We start from the raw sequence: 14,949 nt of genomic DNA on the forward strand, positions 1-14,949 counted from the left end.
CCACCCTGTCTGCCTGTCTGCCTGCCTCCCTATCTGTCTGCCTGTCTTTCTGCCTGTCTGTCTGCCTGCCTGTCTATATGTCTGCCTGCCTGCCTGTCTGCCTGCCTGCCTGTCTGCTTGTCTGCCTGCCTGCCTGCCTGCCTGTCTGCCTGTCTGCCTGTCTGTCTGCCTGTCTGCCTGCCTGTCTGTCTGCCTGTCTGCCTGCCTGCCTGTCTGCCTGCCTGTCTGCCTGTCTGCCTGTCTGTCTGCCTGTCTGTCTGCCTGTCTGCCTGTCTGCCTGCCTGTCTGCCTGCCTGCCTGTCTGTCTGCCTGTCTGTCTGCCTGCCTGTCTGTCTGCCTGTCTGTCTGCCTGTCTGTCTGCCTATCTGTCTGCCTGTCTACCTGTCTGCCTGTCTGTCTGCCTGCCTGTCTGCCTATCTGTCTATCCGTCTGCCTGCCTGTCTGTCTGCCTGTCTGTCTGCCTGTCTGTCTGCCTGTCTGTCTGCCTGCCTGTCTGCCTGCCTGTCTGTCTGCCTGTCTGTCTGCCTGTCTGTCTGCCTATCTGTCTGCCTGTCTACCTGTCTGCCTGTCTGTCTGCCTGCCTGTCTGCCTATCTGTCTATCCGTCTGCCTGCCTGTCTGTCTGCCTATCGTCTGCCTGTCTGTCTGCCTGCCTGCCTGTCTTTGTCTCTATGGATCTATACTTATTTATGTATCTCATTCTGTGTATCTGTCTCTACATCTCTACAGCTGCGTCATGGAGGACCAGGCAGACGCTCGCCGCTGTGCACTGCGCCATCCCTCCCAGTGGGACCACAGCGCTGGTCCAGCCAGCTGCCCACAGCTCACAGCTTGCCCCTCCCGAGGAAATGCCCTCAGTGAAAGGCAGTTGCCTCACCCAAGGCTTCTCCCTGCCCTGGGAGCCACCCCAAACCCATGAATAGTCAATGGAAGGAGCAACAGGTCAGTCCTTTACCTCAATTCATGGCCTCTCTAAAGCGTCCCTTCAGCACCAAAAGCACCGAAACCTTTGTGAGTGGGGCACAGCTCAGCTCCCCCCACCTGCTCCCGCCCTCTTTCACAGCCTTTGTCCCCAGGAGCGCTCACCCCTTTACCCTTGACCTGCATGTCTCTATCTGGCAGTGTCTCTTGGGGAACTCAACCTCAGACAGTTTCCAAACAACAAATTCCAAAGGTCGTGCCTGGCCCGAGAGCTCTGCTGACATGGAAGCCATGACCTCCTGGGACCGGAGGGCATTTCTTGTCCCACTGGCCTGATATGAAATGGTGGGTACCTGCACACCCATGTGGTTGTGAAAACATGGAACAGCTTCCATGCCAGCTGAACAGCCCCTACCCTGAGCCTCCAGGTGTCCCCCAGAAGTCACCCCAATCCCTTCCCCCAGGATCCAAGCAGGGAATGACAAAGAGCTTCTGAAACATCACTTGATGCTGTGGCCGGCCCTGTTCTGATGGGTCCACACCATTCGGGGTTGTTCATTGGGTCTGAAAGTCACCTGCACTTGTCTGCTAGGACTGTCACAGCAAAGCACCACAGTCTGGCAGCCTTCACAGCAGGTATTTCTCTTCCCAGCCCTGGGACCCTAAGTCCAAGCTCAAGTTTGAGGCTGCTCCTTCTGGGGCTGCGAGGGGGCCTCTGCCCAGTCCCTTCAGCCTCTGGAGCTCCCGGGCAGCCTCGAGTTTCTTGGCTTATGGAACCTCACTCCAATCTCCGCCTTCATCTTCACACGGCGCCCTTCCTGTGTGTGAGTCGGCATCCAAATTCCCTGTTCCTAAGGTCACCGGTCAGATACGAGCAGGGTCCACCCCTATGGCCATATCTCAGTTCCATCTGCAGGGACCCTATTTCCAAATAAGGTCCCATACGAGGTGCTGAAGGTCGGGGCAGCCACACGCTTGTCCTCGTCTCCTGGAATCAGACTGGCAGGTTCGTCACATTCTGCCAGGCGGGGAGTGGGCAGATGCCCTGCAGGCTTGACGTGTGCGGCTCCCGGGAGAACCACAGTGGCAGCTGCTGGGACGGGGGCAGGGGCGTTCACAGCCTCCCGTGACAGCCCTGGCTGGGGGCTCTGTCCACAGCCTGTGGTGGGGTGGGGCAAGGCCCTTCCTTCTGATCCACATAACTGTGGACCCCTGGGCCGCTGCAGAGGGACTCAGGGTCCGACCAGCAGCCTTTGACGTGGCCAAGAGTGAAAGTGATGGGGACCCACGAGCCATCAGAGCTCTGTCTCCAGAGCCTGAGCAGGGAGTGTGGGACGAGAAGTGAAGGAATCAGGCACCAGTTTTAAGACCCCCTGGGGGAATATGCTTGCAGGTGAGTGGGGCAGAGGGCAGCCTCCCGGGCTTCCCTGGGGCCCAGCCTGGCGGGCATCCCACCAGGCTCCTTGCCTGGGGCCTGCTTCTCTGACAGGAGGCCTGCTTCTGTAAACCACCAGGCCCTCGCAGAACCCCCACCACGGCCGAAGCACCTGCAGGAAAAGGCCTCATTCGTGGCAAGGTTCACGGTTGAGGCTCTCGTAGCAAAAGACAGATTAACAGGAGCAAAGCAGACATATTTATTCAATATAAGTTTCATGTCGAATAGGAGCCTTCAGAACGGAGGCCCCAGCACTTTGGGAGGCTGAGGCAGGCAGATCACTTGAAATCAGGAGTTCAAGACAAGCCCGGCCAACATGGTAAAACCCCATCTCTACTAAAAATACAAAAATTGGCTGGGCATGGTGGCACCCATCTGTAGTCCTAGCTACTGGGGAAACCGAGGCAGGAAACTCACTTGAACCCAGCAGGCGGAGGCTGCAGTGAGCCGAGATCACACCATTACATTCCAGCCTGGGTGACAGAGTGAGATTCCATCTCAAAAGAAAAAAAAAAAAAAGAAAGAAAAAGAAAAAAAGAAAAAAGAAATGAAGACCCAAAGGATGACGGAAACCTGTGTATTTGTACGTGATGTTTGGCGGAGAGTGGGGTCATGGACAGGGTGGGTGTATTAGTCTGATCTTGCACTAGTGTGAAGTATACTTGAGATGGGGTAATTTATCAAGAAAAGAGGTTTAATTGGCTTATGGTTCCCCAGGGTGTACAGAAAGCATGGTGCTGGCACCTACTTGGCTTCTGGGGGCGGGCTCAGGAAACTTACAATCATGGCGGAAGGCGAAGGGGGAGCTGGCGCTTTGCATGGCCGGGCAGGAGGAAGCCCAGAGGAAGAGAGGGGAGGTGTCACATGCTTTTAAACAAGCAGCTCTCAGGAGAACTCACCAGACCAGCACCACGGGGGAAGTCCGTCCTCATGATCCAATCACCTCCCATCAGCCCCCACCTCCAGCACTGGGGATTCCAACTCAGCGTGAGATTAGGGCAGGTACTCAGATGCAAACCCTATCAGGGCGTGGCCTAACCTGGCAGGCCCTGTGGTCTGAGTTCATCATGTGCTGTTATAACAGAAAGCCACACACTGGGTAATTTATTGGCTCCTGGTCCTAGAGGCTGGGAGGTCCAAGATCGAGGGGCCGCCTCTGGTGAGGCTGCCTCATTCCATGATGGAAGGGCAAAGAGAGGGCGAGACAGCCAGCCAGAGAGGAGGGGACCAAACTCCTCCTGTCAGAGCCTGCTCACACGACAGTGATGTGAGCTCATCATGGGAACAGTGATGGGGGGCACACTGAGACTGCAGCAGCCCCTCACTCCCCACACGCTGTGCACACTGAGGGGAGGGTCGCAGCACCCAAGGACACATCAGAATCTGGAGTTACAGATGATAGAAAAGACCATCAGGCACACCAGAGCTCTGCTGTCACCCAGCACCCAGCACCGAGGGGCTCATGGGACACAAGACGGGTCTCTTGGTGCTTGAGTGCTGGGCACATGCAGTGCTGGGCTCAGGGTCTGGAAGCTGCTCCTGGGCAGCCCTGGGGAGGGGCTCCAGGCTGAGAGCAGCCATGTCCAGGGAAGGAGACAATGTGCCCAGTCTTGCCTTACCCCTGGACTCTGACGGGGTTGAATAACCGAGGAGGTGCCAAGGACCGGGAAGGGGGAGTCTGACCGGCAGTGTGGGCGCATCAAGCCACTCCCTCTCGGCGTGGCCCCATCCTATAGGTGGTCAGTTATGCAATGCCACTGTCTTCTTACCCCGCAAGGCGCATGGCTGGACTCAGAGGCCAGGCACAGGCTTCCTTCTTGGCTCAGGCGAGGAACACAGCGAGCTCTGGGCTTTGCTTCTCCATTTAACAAATGAACTCCCAGTCTGTGCTGGGCCCCTATTTAAATGGTCTCTAGGATACAGCAGGGTCCAGAATGGGCCCAGACCCTGCCCTCAAGGCTGACCCTCTGGAAAGCCTGAGGATGGAGGGGAAGCCTCCAGGCATGGAGGATGAGGCAGGCCGGAGGCTTCAGCCACTTTCCCACCACGCACCGACTCCACCCGAGCCCTTCTGGGTCAGCTGGGCTCCTGGCTCTGCCTGCCTCGGGTGCAAGACGCCAAGTTCCTTCCTGGACAGTGAGAAAACCAGGCCAAAAAGAAATGAAAGGAAAGCAGACGGCGAGATGAGGACGAGGGTGGGCACCCAGCCAGGGACCGTGGGGACAAGGAGGAAGCACAGAGACCTACTGTCCCCAGACACTGCCAGTGAGGCTGGCCCACGGCCAGGGGCTCTGCGTCCCTGGCATGCATGTGGCCCCCGGCGCCCCCACGGCCAAAGGGAGTGGGGCAGCCCTCTCGTCTGCCACGACCCCCTCCCACCTCCCACTCACTGGTCTCATTTTTAAGTTTTCTTCTCGAAGTGATTCAGGATGGATTTGGAGAGCAGAGTGGGGACCTCAGCAGCACAGACGGCTCTTCGTGCTCCTTCACCTCAGAACCAAACTGTCACCCACCCCGGGCCTCTCTCCCCAGCCTGCTGCCCACATGGGCACCACCTCCCTCCTCTTCCATAGCTGTGCTCTTCCCAGCAGGGGCCCCTGCCTGTCCATCCGCTCATTCTTTCAGTCCTCAGAGACTGTCAGCTCTGCAGAGGGGAGCCGCCATTGTCAAAGACTCTGGAACCTCCTCCCTGCCACATCCAGCAACCCCCACTGCCCACTGGGCACTCCTAACCTGAAACAACTTTGCCCCCTGCAAAAGTCTCACCTTTGACCCAACTTCCCACTCCCAGGATACCCAACCTGGCCTGGTGATGGGGTCCCCTCTCCACCTGTGGCTCCCCTCCACTGATAGGGTTCCCTTTTCATCTGGGGCTGCCCTCCACTGATGGGGTCCCTTCTCCAGTGGGGGCCCCCCTCCACTGACAGTATCCCCTTTCTACCTGGGGCTCCCCTCCACTGATGGGCCCCCTTTCCATCTGGGGCTCCCCTCTGCTAATGGGGTCCTCTCTCTACCTGAGGCTCCCCTCCACTGATGGGGTCCCGTCTCCAGGTGGGGCTCCCCTCTGCTGATGGGGTCCCCTCTGCTGACAGAGTCCTCTGATGAGGTCCCTTCTCCAGGAGGGGGGCTCCCCTCCACAGGTGGGCTCCCCTCCCTGGGCCGAGTCTGCAGGTTGGGGCCAGGTGGGGCTGGCCAGCATCCAACAACCTCCCCTTTCTTTTCTTGGGCACTGCCCACTTGTTGAGGTCTCAGCCAGGCAGCCCCTCGAGTAGGAAATTCAGGGTCCCCTTCAGCAGCACAGCTTCCTCTCTGTGGCCCAGCTCCTGCTGAAGTAAACAAGGCAAAGTCATTAACAGCTGGTATCGGCTTGTTCAGGGAACCGACGGCCCCAGGAGCCTCTGGGGAGGCACAGACTGAGGACCACGGGCAGGAAGAGCCCCTGGAGCTGTGGGAAGAGCCCTCTCGGGTCCCTCCACACAGGGGATGGTGACAACACAGGGTGGGGACAGAGCCGGGTCCAGGGCAAGGTGAATCTGGCCAGAAAAGGCCGGGCCTGGTAGGCACCAGCACGGAGGGAACGGAGCCAACGTGAAAAGCAGGCTGGGTCCTCTCATGCGCTCCCAGACCCTCTAAGCCCCACGCAGACTGTGGGAAGGGGCTCAGTGCCCCCTGGGCTCCCCACGGCTATGCTGTGCTTGGGAACGTGAAGCACAAGTTGCTCAGCCACTCTGGTCATGGCCAACAGACCCCCCACACTGGACTCGCCCCTCACAGGGAAGAGGGTCCTAACTGCTTCCCCATCTCGATGTTGAACAAAAACTCAAGGGTTTAGACAAGAGTGAAGGTGAGCCCCCACCACCCATCCCACCCCCAGCAGGCAGACACCCCCAAAATTATTGATTTATTTATTAATAAATCAGTGTCAGGTGCCAGCCAGCCCCACCTGTTCCCAACCTGCAGACACAGACAGGGTGGAGGGGTCACTCGGTCCAGGAAGAGGAGCCCATCAGCAGAGGGGAACCTCCCTGGAGAGGGGGAGCCACAGCTGGAGACAGTAAATAGGCAGACTGTTTACTGACTTCCCCCTCAAGCCAGGTCCACGGAGGCACGGAGTCCAGCCCCCAGCCCTCTGGGCCCACCCAGGAGGCGCCACCCCCACACTGACCAGTAGGCCATCTCCCCTGGACAGGGCCTCCCCCTGCTCAGCCCAGCCTGGATTTCTGGATTCCGCTGCCTGCCAGCGATCCTGAGAGGAGATGGTATTGGCGCCTCACCCGCCTTCTCATGCCCAGAAGTCCTTGTGAGGATAGTGTATGTGCCAGGTTGTGCAGGTACTAGCCGGGATCCTCTGAGGGGACAAGGTCTCCATGGTAGGGGACTGCTCTGAGGTCCATCCTGGACTTCGGTGGCCCTGCCTGGCCACTGTCTGCTTCTCTTGGTCAAGGTCATGGGCCTTCAGAGGCCAGCCAGGCCTCAGCCTGTGCCTACAGCGTCGTCTCTACTCTCCCTCCTCCTGTCTCCCACCCAGAGCAAGAACAAAGGGGAGGCCCCCAGAGCCCTGCGGCTCCTGGAGAGACTCCCATCCCCACCTTGCACACCATCACCACAAGGTGCCAGAGAGTTTAGCAGATCCTACGACTTGGGGTCTCCAAAGAGACCCCCGGGAACAGCTCATCAAGCCCCCACTGGGCACTGCATGCTCAGGCTCCCAGCCCTGGCCGGCCCCATGAGGTGTGCCCCTTCCTGCACCTCACCCCAAATCCGTGCATGCATGAACCTGAAAGCACCTACACCCTCTGGTGCTCAGTCCTCCCTTCCTCCCTGGGGTCCCCACCCCTCCCTGTCCCCCAAACCTTGTATCCCCCTGCAAACCTCACAAGGGGGACTGTTTACTGTTCTGAAAGCAGGGAGGGCCCCTTGCTTGGGACCTCTTGGCCATCTCTGCCTCTAGTCCCAGCTGTTGTCAGCTCCGGCCTGGCCCCTGTAGAAAGTAATCATTGGTCTCCCTGCTTCCCGTCTGGCCCCTGGTCTATTCTTGCCCTTCAACCGAAGAGGTTTAAAAGCACAACTCGAGCCCTGCGTTCGCTGCTCTCCAGGGCTCCATACCTCTGATCACCCACACAGTAACACGTAGAATCCCAGCCCCACCTCACCCCAGGGTCCCCTCCAACACTTTCCGGCCTTGGGCCTTTGTTGTTCCCTGGCCTGGAAAGGCCCCCTTATCCCCCCAAGTGTCAGGCAAAGGTCTTGGGGCACTGTCCCTGACCGGTGTGCTTGGCCCTGGCTGCCAAGCTCCATATCACTCCTTTCCCATTATCTCTTGCTTCCTCTGTAGCTCTGGTCACTACCCCAAATTCTTGAATTGACCGATGTGCCCACCTGTTTACTGGTTTCCTACTCTAGACAGGGATCCCTACAAGGGCAGGGCCCCCTGGGCAGAACAGGGCCAGCCAGGTGCCCCTGGAGAAGACAGCTACACATGTGCCCCAGCCCTCAGATGGCACTCAGCCCTGCCTGTCAACGCCAGACATAGGATAGTTTTTGTCCTGGCTTTCTACACGGGGAGGAAAGACTAGCCGTGCCAACAGGCAGCGGCCGGGTCACATACATCAGTAACTCCGACCCCTGAGAAGCCAGGACGCCAAACCACACCTCTGTAGCAATCATCTCAGAGGCTCAAGCCATGGCTAACGGCTGCCAGGTTCCCTACTTTTGCCCCCAACTCAAGACCAACTGGAGGAAACCAAGTATGTGCCTAGCCAAGCTACAGGAGGCCCTGCTCCGGGCGGCTGCCTCAGCCTCCCCAGCCCACAGCCCGCAGCAGCACACATCGGAAGCCTTCTCCGTTGGTTGTTTTTGTTGGTATTTGGGGAGATCTTTGACACTTTTATTGAGATATAATCACATAGCACAAAGCTTAGCAATTTAAAGTCCAACTGTAGACTTGGTGTGGTGTGACTCTGGTATAGTCACAGAATTGTGCAACTGTCACCACTGCTTAATTTTAGAACAGTTTCAACATCCCAAGGACAGACCCCCATAAGCACCCGTTACCAGCCACTCCCTATCCTGTCCCTCAAAGCCCCAGGCAGCCACTAATCAATCTACTTTCCATCTCTGTTCATTTGCCCATTCTGAACACTTGAAATAAATGGAATCACAGCACGTGGTCTTTTGGGTTTGGGCTTCTTTCCCTCAGCATCGTATCCTCAAAGTTCCTCCATGCTGTAGCTTGGATTAAGACTTCGTTCCTTTTTATGGATAATATTCCACTGTACGGATAGACCAACATGTTTATCTACGCATTCGTTGATGAACATTTGAATTGTTCCCACTTTTTAGCTATTAAAACTAGTGCTGGCTGGGTGCAGTGGTTCATGCCTGTAATCCTAGCACTTTGGGAGGCTGAGGCACGTGGATCACTTGAGGCCAAGAGTTTGAGACCAGCCTGGCTAACATGGTGAAACCCTGTCTCTACTAAAAACACAAAAATTAGCTGGGTGTGGTGGTGTGTGCCTATAATCTCAGCTACTCTGGAGGCTGAGGCACAAGAATCTCTTGAGCCCAGGGGGCGGAGGTTGTAGTGAGCCAAGATTGCAAGACTGCACTCCAGCCTGGGTGACAAAGCAAAGCTCTGTCTCAAAAAAAAAAAAAAAAAAATACAAAACCAACCAACCAACCAACCAACCAACAACAACAACAACAACAACAACAAAAAACAGTGCTGTTATGAACATGCATGTGCATATTGTTGTACAGACATATGTTTTCATTTCTCTTGGAGATATTTCTCTTCATTTCTCTTGGAGTGGAATTGCTGGTTCTTACGGCAACTCTATGTTTAGCATTTTGAGAAATAGCCAGTCTGTTTTCCAAAGTGGCTACACTATTTTGCATTCCAACCAGCAATGAATGAGGGTTCCTGTTTCTCCACACTGCCACCAACACTTGTTAATGTCTGTCTCTTTCATTTACAGCCGTCTTAGCAGGTGCATCCTGGCATCTCATTGTGTTTAGATTTGCATTTCCCTGACGACTAATGATGGGAACATCTCGTCATGGGTTATTGATCATGAGTATGTCTTCTTTGGAGTAAGGTCTGTTCAAATCCTTGGTCCATTGTTAAAGGCAGGTGATTTGTCTTTTTGTTGATAAGTTATAAGAGCTCTCGGCTGGGGGGCGATGGCTCACATCTGTAATTACAGCACTTTGGGAGGCCTAGGTGGGTGGATCATGAGGTCAGGTGTTCGAGACCAGCCTGGCCAACATAGTGAAACCCCAACTCCACTAAAAATACAAAAAATTAGCAGGGCATGGTGGCAGATGGCTGTAACCCCAGCTACTTTGGGAGGTTGAGGCAGGATAATTTCTTGAACTGAGGCGGAGGTTGCAGTGAGCTGAGACCACACCACTGCACTCCAGCCCAGGAGAGAGTGCAAGACTCTGTCTCAAAAACAAAAACAACAAAAAAAGAGTTCTTTACATGTTTAGATACTAGTCCCTTATCAGATTATCAGATAGATGATTCATAGACGTTTTCTCCCATTTCATGGGTGGCCTTTCCACTTCCTTGACAGTGCATATTAAAAACCATTGTTTAACACAAGCTTGCCAAGATTTATTCCTATATTCTTTCCTAAGGATTTTGTTTTTTATTTTATTTATTTATTTATTTTTTGAGACGAAGTTTCTCTGTGTCACCCAAGCTGGACCACAGTGGCACAAGCTTGGCTCACTACAACCTCTGCCTCCGGGGTTTAAGCAAGTCTCCTATCTCAGCCTCCCGAGTATCTGGGATTACAGGCACACACCACCACACCCAGCTAATTTTTGTTTTTAGTAGAGATGGGGTTTCACCATGTTGGCCAGGCTGGTCTCAAACTCCTGATCTCAGGTGATTCGCTCGCCTCGGCCTCCCAAAGTGCTGAGATTACAGGTGTGAGCCACTGCACCCGGCCTTCCTAAGGATTTTATAATTTTAGTGCTTACATTGAGGTCTATGATCCATTTTGAGTTAATTTTTGTGCATAGCATGAGGAAGGGGTCCAGCTTCATTCTTTTGCACTTGGATATCCAGTTGTCCCAGCACCGTTTTCTGAAAAGACTATTCCTTCCCCCATTGAATTGTCTTGGCACCCTTGTTAAAAACCAACTGTTGGCTGGTCTGAAGGTAGTGAGTTATCTCAATTGATTGTTCACAGTCAGTCACAGATGGAACACCTCGTTCTACTCTTTCCCCCCTTCTCACCACTGCACTTGAATCATCTTTAAAAAAAAATCAATTGACCATAAATGCAAGGATTTGTGTCTGGAATCTCAATTTACTCCATTGATCTGTATGTCTCTCCTTATGCCAGTACCACACTGTCTTAATTACTGTAGCTTTGCAGTAAGTTTGAATCAGGAAATGTGAGCGCTCCAATTTTGTTCTTCTCTTTCTAGATTGTTTTGGCTATTCTGAAACCCTTGAATTTCCTGACAGATGTGAGGACCAGCTTGTAAAAAGCCAGGTAGGAGTTTGATAGAGATTGCCTTGAAGCTGTAGCTGAATTTAGGAGTGTTGCCATCTTCACAATATTACGTCTCCTGATCCATGACTTGGGGATAGCTTTCCATTTAATTAGATATTATTTGATTCCTTTCAAAAATATTCTTCATTTTTCAGTACACAAGTCTTATGCTTCTTTTGCTAAATTTATTTCTAGGCATGTTCTTTTTGCTGATAGTATAAATGAGATGGTCTTCTTCATTTTTTGGATTGTTCATTGCTATTGTATAGAAATAAGATCGATTTTTGTATATTGACCTTGTATCCTGCCACATTGGTATGCATGTTTATTCGTTTTAATAGGTTTTTGGTGGATTTTCTATGTATAATGTCATATCATCAGCAAACAGAGAGTTTTGTGTCTTAGTTCCTTTCAGCTGCCACAACAGTGTACCATAAATTGAGTGGCTTATAAACAGCATACTGTATTTCCCGCAGTTCTGGAGCCTGGGAAGTACAAGGTCAAGGCACCAGTAGATTTGGTGTCTGGTGGGGGCCTGCTTCTGGTTTCATAGATGGCTGTCTTTTCACTGTGTCCCCCCACAGTGAAACGAAGGGGCCCGGGGGTCTTCCTAAGGCTTCTTTTATACAGACACTAATCCAATTTATGAAGGCTCTGCCCTCGTAACCTAATCTCCCAAAAGTCTCACTTCCAAATTCCATCAGCTGGGGAGTAAAGATTTCAACTTTGGGGCGGGGGGACATGGATATTCAGACACAGCATTTTACTTCTTACTTTCCACTATGGGTGCCCTTGACATCTTTTTCTCACCTAATTGCCAGAGCCTTCCAGACAGCGTTGAATGGAAGTGTGGAGGGCTTGCTGCGCCTTCCTCCTGATCGTAGGGGAAGAGCTATCTGGCTTTCACCACTGAGCACCCCCTTAGCTGGGGGATTTTCGTCAGTGGTCTTTACCGGGTGGAGGCGGCTCTCTTCTATGTCTAGTGAGTTCAGCACTTTTTTATCAGGGAAGAGTGTGAGCTTTTGTTCGGGAGCTTATCCTGTGACTGTTGAGATGATCGCATGCTTTCTGTCCCTTATTCTATGGACATGGCATATTTATCACTTTGGTTGCTTTTTGGATGTTGATAACATCCAAACTCTCCCAGCACGCCTTTCAGTAGAAAGCTGTCCCACTCCGCAACCTGCCTGTGCGTGTCTGCCCAACGTGAGTGCCGGTGGCCGCCTCCCTGCTACAGCGGGCTCTGCACAAACAGCCTCTGCTTGTCCTCATATGAGTGATCTTCATGTATTCCAGGGGAAATCAAGGCACAGGGGTCTCATTAATGGCCCCGCCAAGGTATGCTCCACTGGGCAGTGAGTCACCTCACACCGGGCGGAAAGACCTCTCTGTCAAACGTGGCTTCAAGGAGTCAGGGACCTGATGCCTCCCACAGGCCAGGCCCTGCCCCGCAAGTGCAATGAGAATATATGCCTATGTCACCTGTCCTTCTGCAGATGGGGAAACTGAGGGACCAGCCCGCAGTCATAGGGAGGAGAAGACTCCTATGCAAACCCAGCCGTGCTGCAAACACCTGCTTTCCCACACCATGCCGCTGGCTGTGCCCACATGGATCCCGCACCTTCACCTTCCCCAGGCATAAGCGTTCTCAGGCAGCCGGCCCAATCAAGGGATGCCCAGGGAGAGGGCGCTCCCATCCCAGCCCAGGCTGGCTAGGCCAGCCCCTCCCATTTCTCCCCCTCATCCTCTGACATAGTCCACCTGGATATTTGTCCTGGAGCCAGGACAAAAGCTCGATCAGGCCCAGCCAAGAACAGGAGCCCTTTCAGACACACTCCTGGTTGTCTCCTGTCTGTCCCAGTATCACACAGACAGAAACCATGCCCTTGTCAGCCATGGATACCTGAGGTCCCCATGAGGTCACACCATTGGGCTGCTGGGAAGGGCACTTCAGAGGTGGAGCTCCCATGGGCCAGCCCTGTGAACTGCTCCTCCTCATCGCCAGTCCTCCCTGCAAGCCTCCCAGAAGCCTGTCAGTTCCACTCTGGAGCTGAAATGGCCTGCTGTCCTCGAAATCCAGAAGTCACGCCCATGAAGCCCTTCATCACCCCACTACAGTCAGAATGAAATGCAGCCCCCCTCTGGCCTCCAGGTCCCAAAGCTGGCTCCCTGCCTCCTGGGCCTGCACCTGCCCCTGACCTGTGTCCAGTCCTTTCTACCAGCTCTGTCTGCTTTGGGTCCACCGCTTCCCTTGTGTTCCTGCAACCTCACCCGTCTGCCTGGAGTGCTCCTCCCCAGCTCTGCCTGGCTGGCTCCTTTGCAGGCATCAGAGCTTGGATCCATTGTGCTCCTCCAAGCCTCTGCCCTGGAGGAATGCCCCAACCCCGTGACCCTCTAGCAAGCATCCTAGGTATTCCCTCCCTCCCCAGCACTGATATGACCATAGTGCTGTGACACCTGTCATCTCTGCCAGAGCTGCAGATCCTCAAGGGGAGGGGTCTACTGCCTGACTGCCATAGCCAGAGCCTAGAAGAGTGCCTGGTACACAGCAGGTACCCACTAAATATTTGCTGCATGGCTGAAGAGGACAGACAGGCTGGCTGCTGGCTGGGCATGGCCTGCTTCTGAGGCTGGTGGTCAAGGACACAGTGTTCATGGATCTGCCCTCTCCTCCAGCTTTCTGAGAGTGGGATCAGTGTCTCCCTCCACCCACCTCCCCCTGCTGAGGACACAGCCCCCGCCTTTAACGGGAAGTGTCCCCATCACCGGGGACAGCAGTGAGCTGATAGGAGAGCAGGTGTCCAGGACATCCAGAGAAGTGTTTCCTCACGCTGGAACTCTTCCTGTCCCCTTCAAGACAAAAAGAATCCTCGAAGACTCTCAAGCGACCATTTAAGAGTCTTTTCTTATAATGTCACTTTGACAGGCACAACATGTAAAACTAGGCATAAACTGGTGCTTGTAGTTCTTATGCAGGCGTGAAGCCAAAACCAGTTTAAAAAGTAACCACCAAAAAAAACTAGTTGAGCACAGACGATTCCAATAGAACCGTTCTGCCCACTGTGAGTGCTACTGGCCACCCGAGGCCACGTGAATTTAAATTACAATGAAACACAATGAAAAATTCAGTTCCTTGTGGCCACATTTCCGGTACCCAGTAGTCACTCACGCCAGGGGTTATCCAGGTACAGAACATCCCCATGGTTGCAGAAGGTTCTATCTGCCAGTGCTGGGTTGGACGGAATTTGCTAAGACGGGCTGGCCAGAAGACCGGTTCTCCGGACCTTGTCCCACGTGGTTCCCAGGTAAGCTCCCCCCAATGACGCATCTGCGTCGTGGGAAGCCGTCGGTGAGTCATCTGCTGCAAAAGCCTTTGCTCCTTCCTCTGGGGAGAAAGCACCCCTCACTCTGAATCATTAGCCCAAAGCAGTGAGTGCAGCGTGCCTGGCCCCATACCTTCAGGAAGGCTGTCATCCCTGGGGCCCGACACACCGGGGCATAGATGAAATAGATGCAGTATTTGGAGGTTCTCCTGCAGGTGGCTCTGGCCTCCCAGACACTTTACACTGGTCTGGGAGCTGCCCTCTCAGGCCCCAGTGACTTCTTCCGATGCAGACTCCCGCAGCATGGGTCAGCAACTCCCCGCTTCCCTGGGACAGGGATTGGTTGCCTGTACTAGGACCTTCAGGCCAACACGCACTAGCTAGGGGGCCTCCTGCCTGCCCAGGTTCCAGCCCCCGAGAGCAATGTGAGCAAAGCTTACTGTCTTTGCAAAGCCAACCGCTGCGGCAACCCCTCCTTCGGAGAGCCCTCCCGGATTGTCCAAGACGCTTGAGGGAGGGAGGAATAGGTTGTTCTCCAAGCACCCGGGCTGCTCTCCCGGGCAGAGGCTGCATGCCTGTCCCCAGCCGCGGCCCTGCCGCCACCCCCTCGGGGGCTCCGAGCGCGACAGCAGCTCGGGGACGCCTCCCGCGCCCAGCGCGGTGCACCCGAGGCCCTGAGGTCCCGGCCGAAATGCGCCGAGTTGGGGGGAGGTGCAGCGCCCCACACACCCCCCGGCGGCAGGAGGCGGGGCAGGGGCGGG

Source organism: Saimiri boliviensis, chromosome 6 (genome assembly GCF_048565385.1).
Source record: "Saimiri boliviensis isolate mSaiBol1 chromosome 6, mSaiBol1.pri, whole genome shotgun sequence".
NCBI lineage: Eukaryota > Metazoa > Chordata > Mammalia > Primates > Cebidae > Saimiri > Saimiri boliviensis.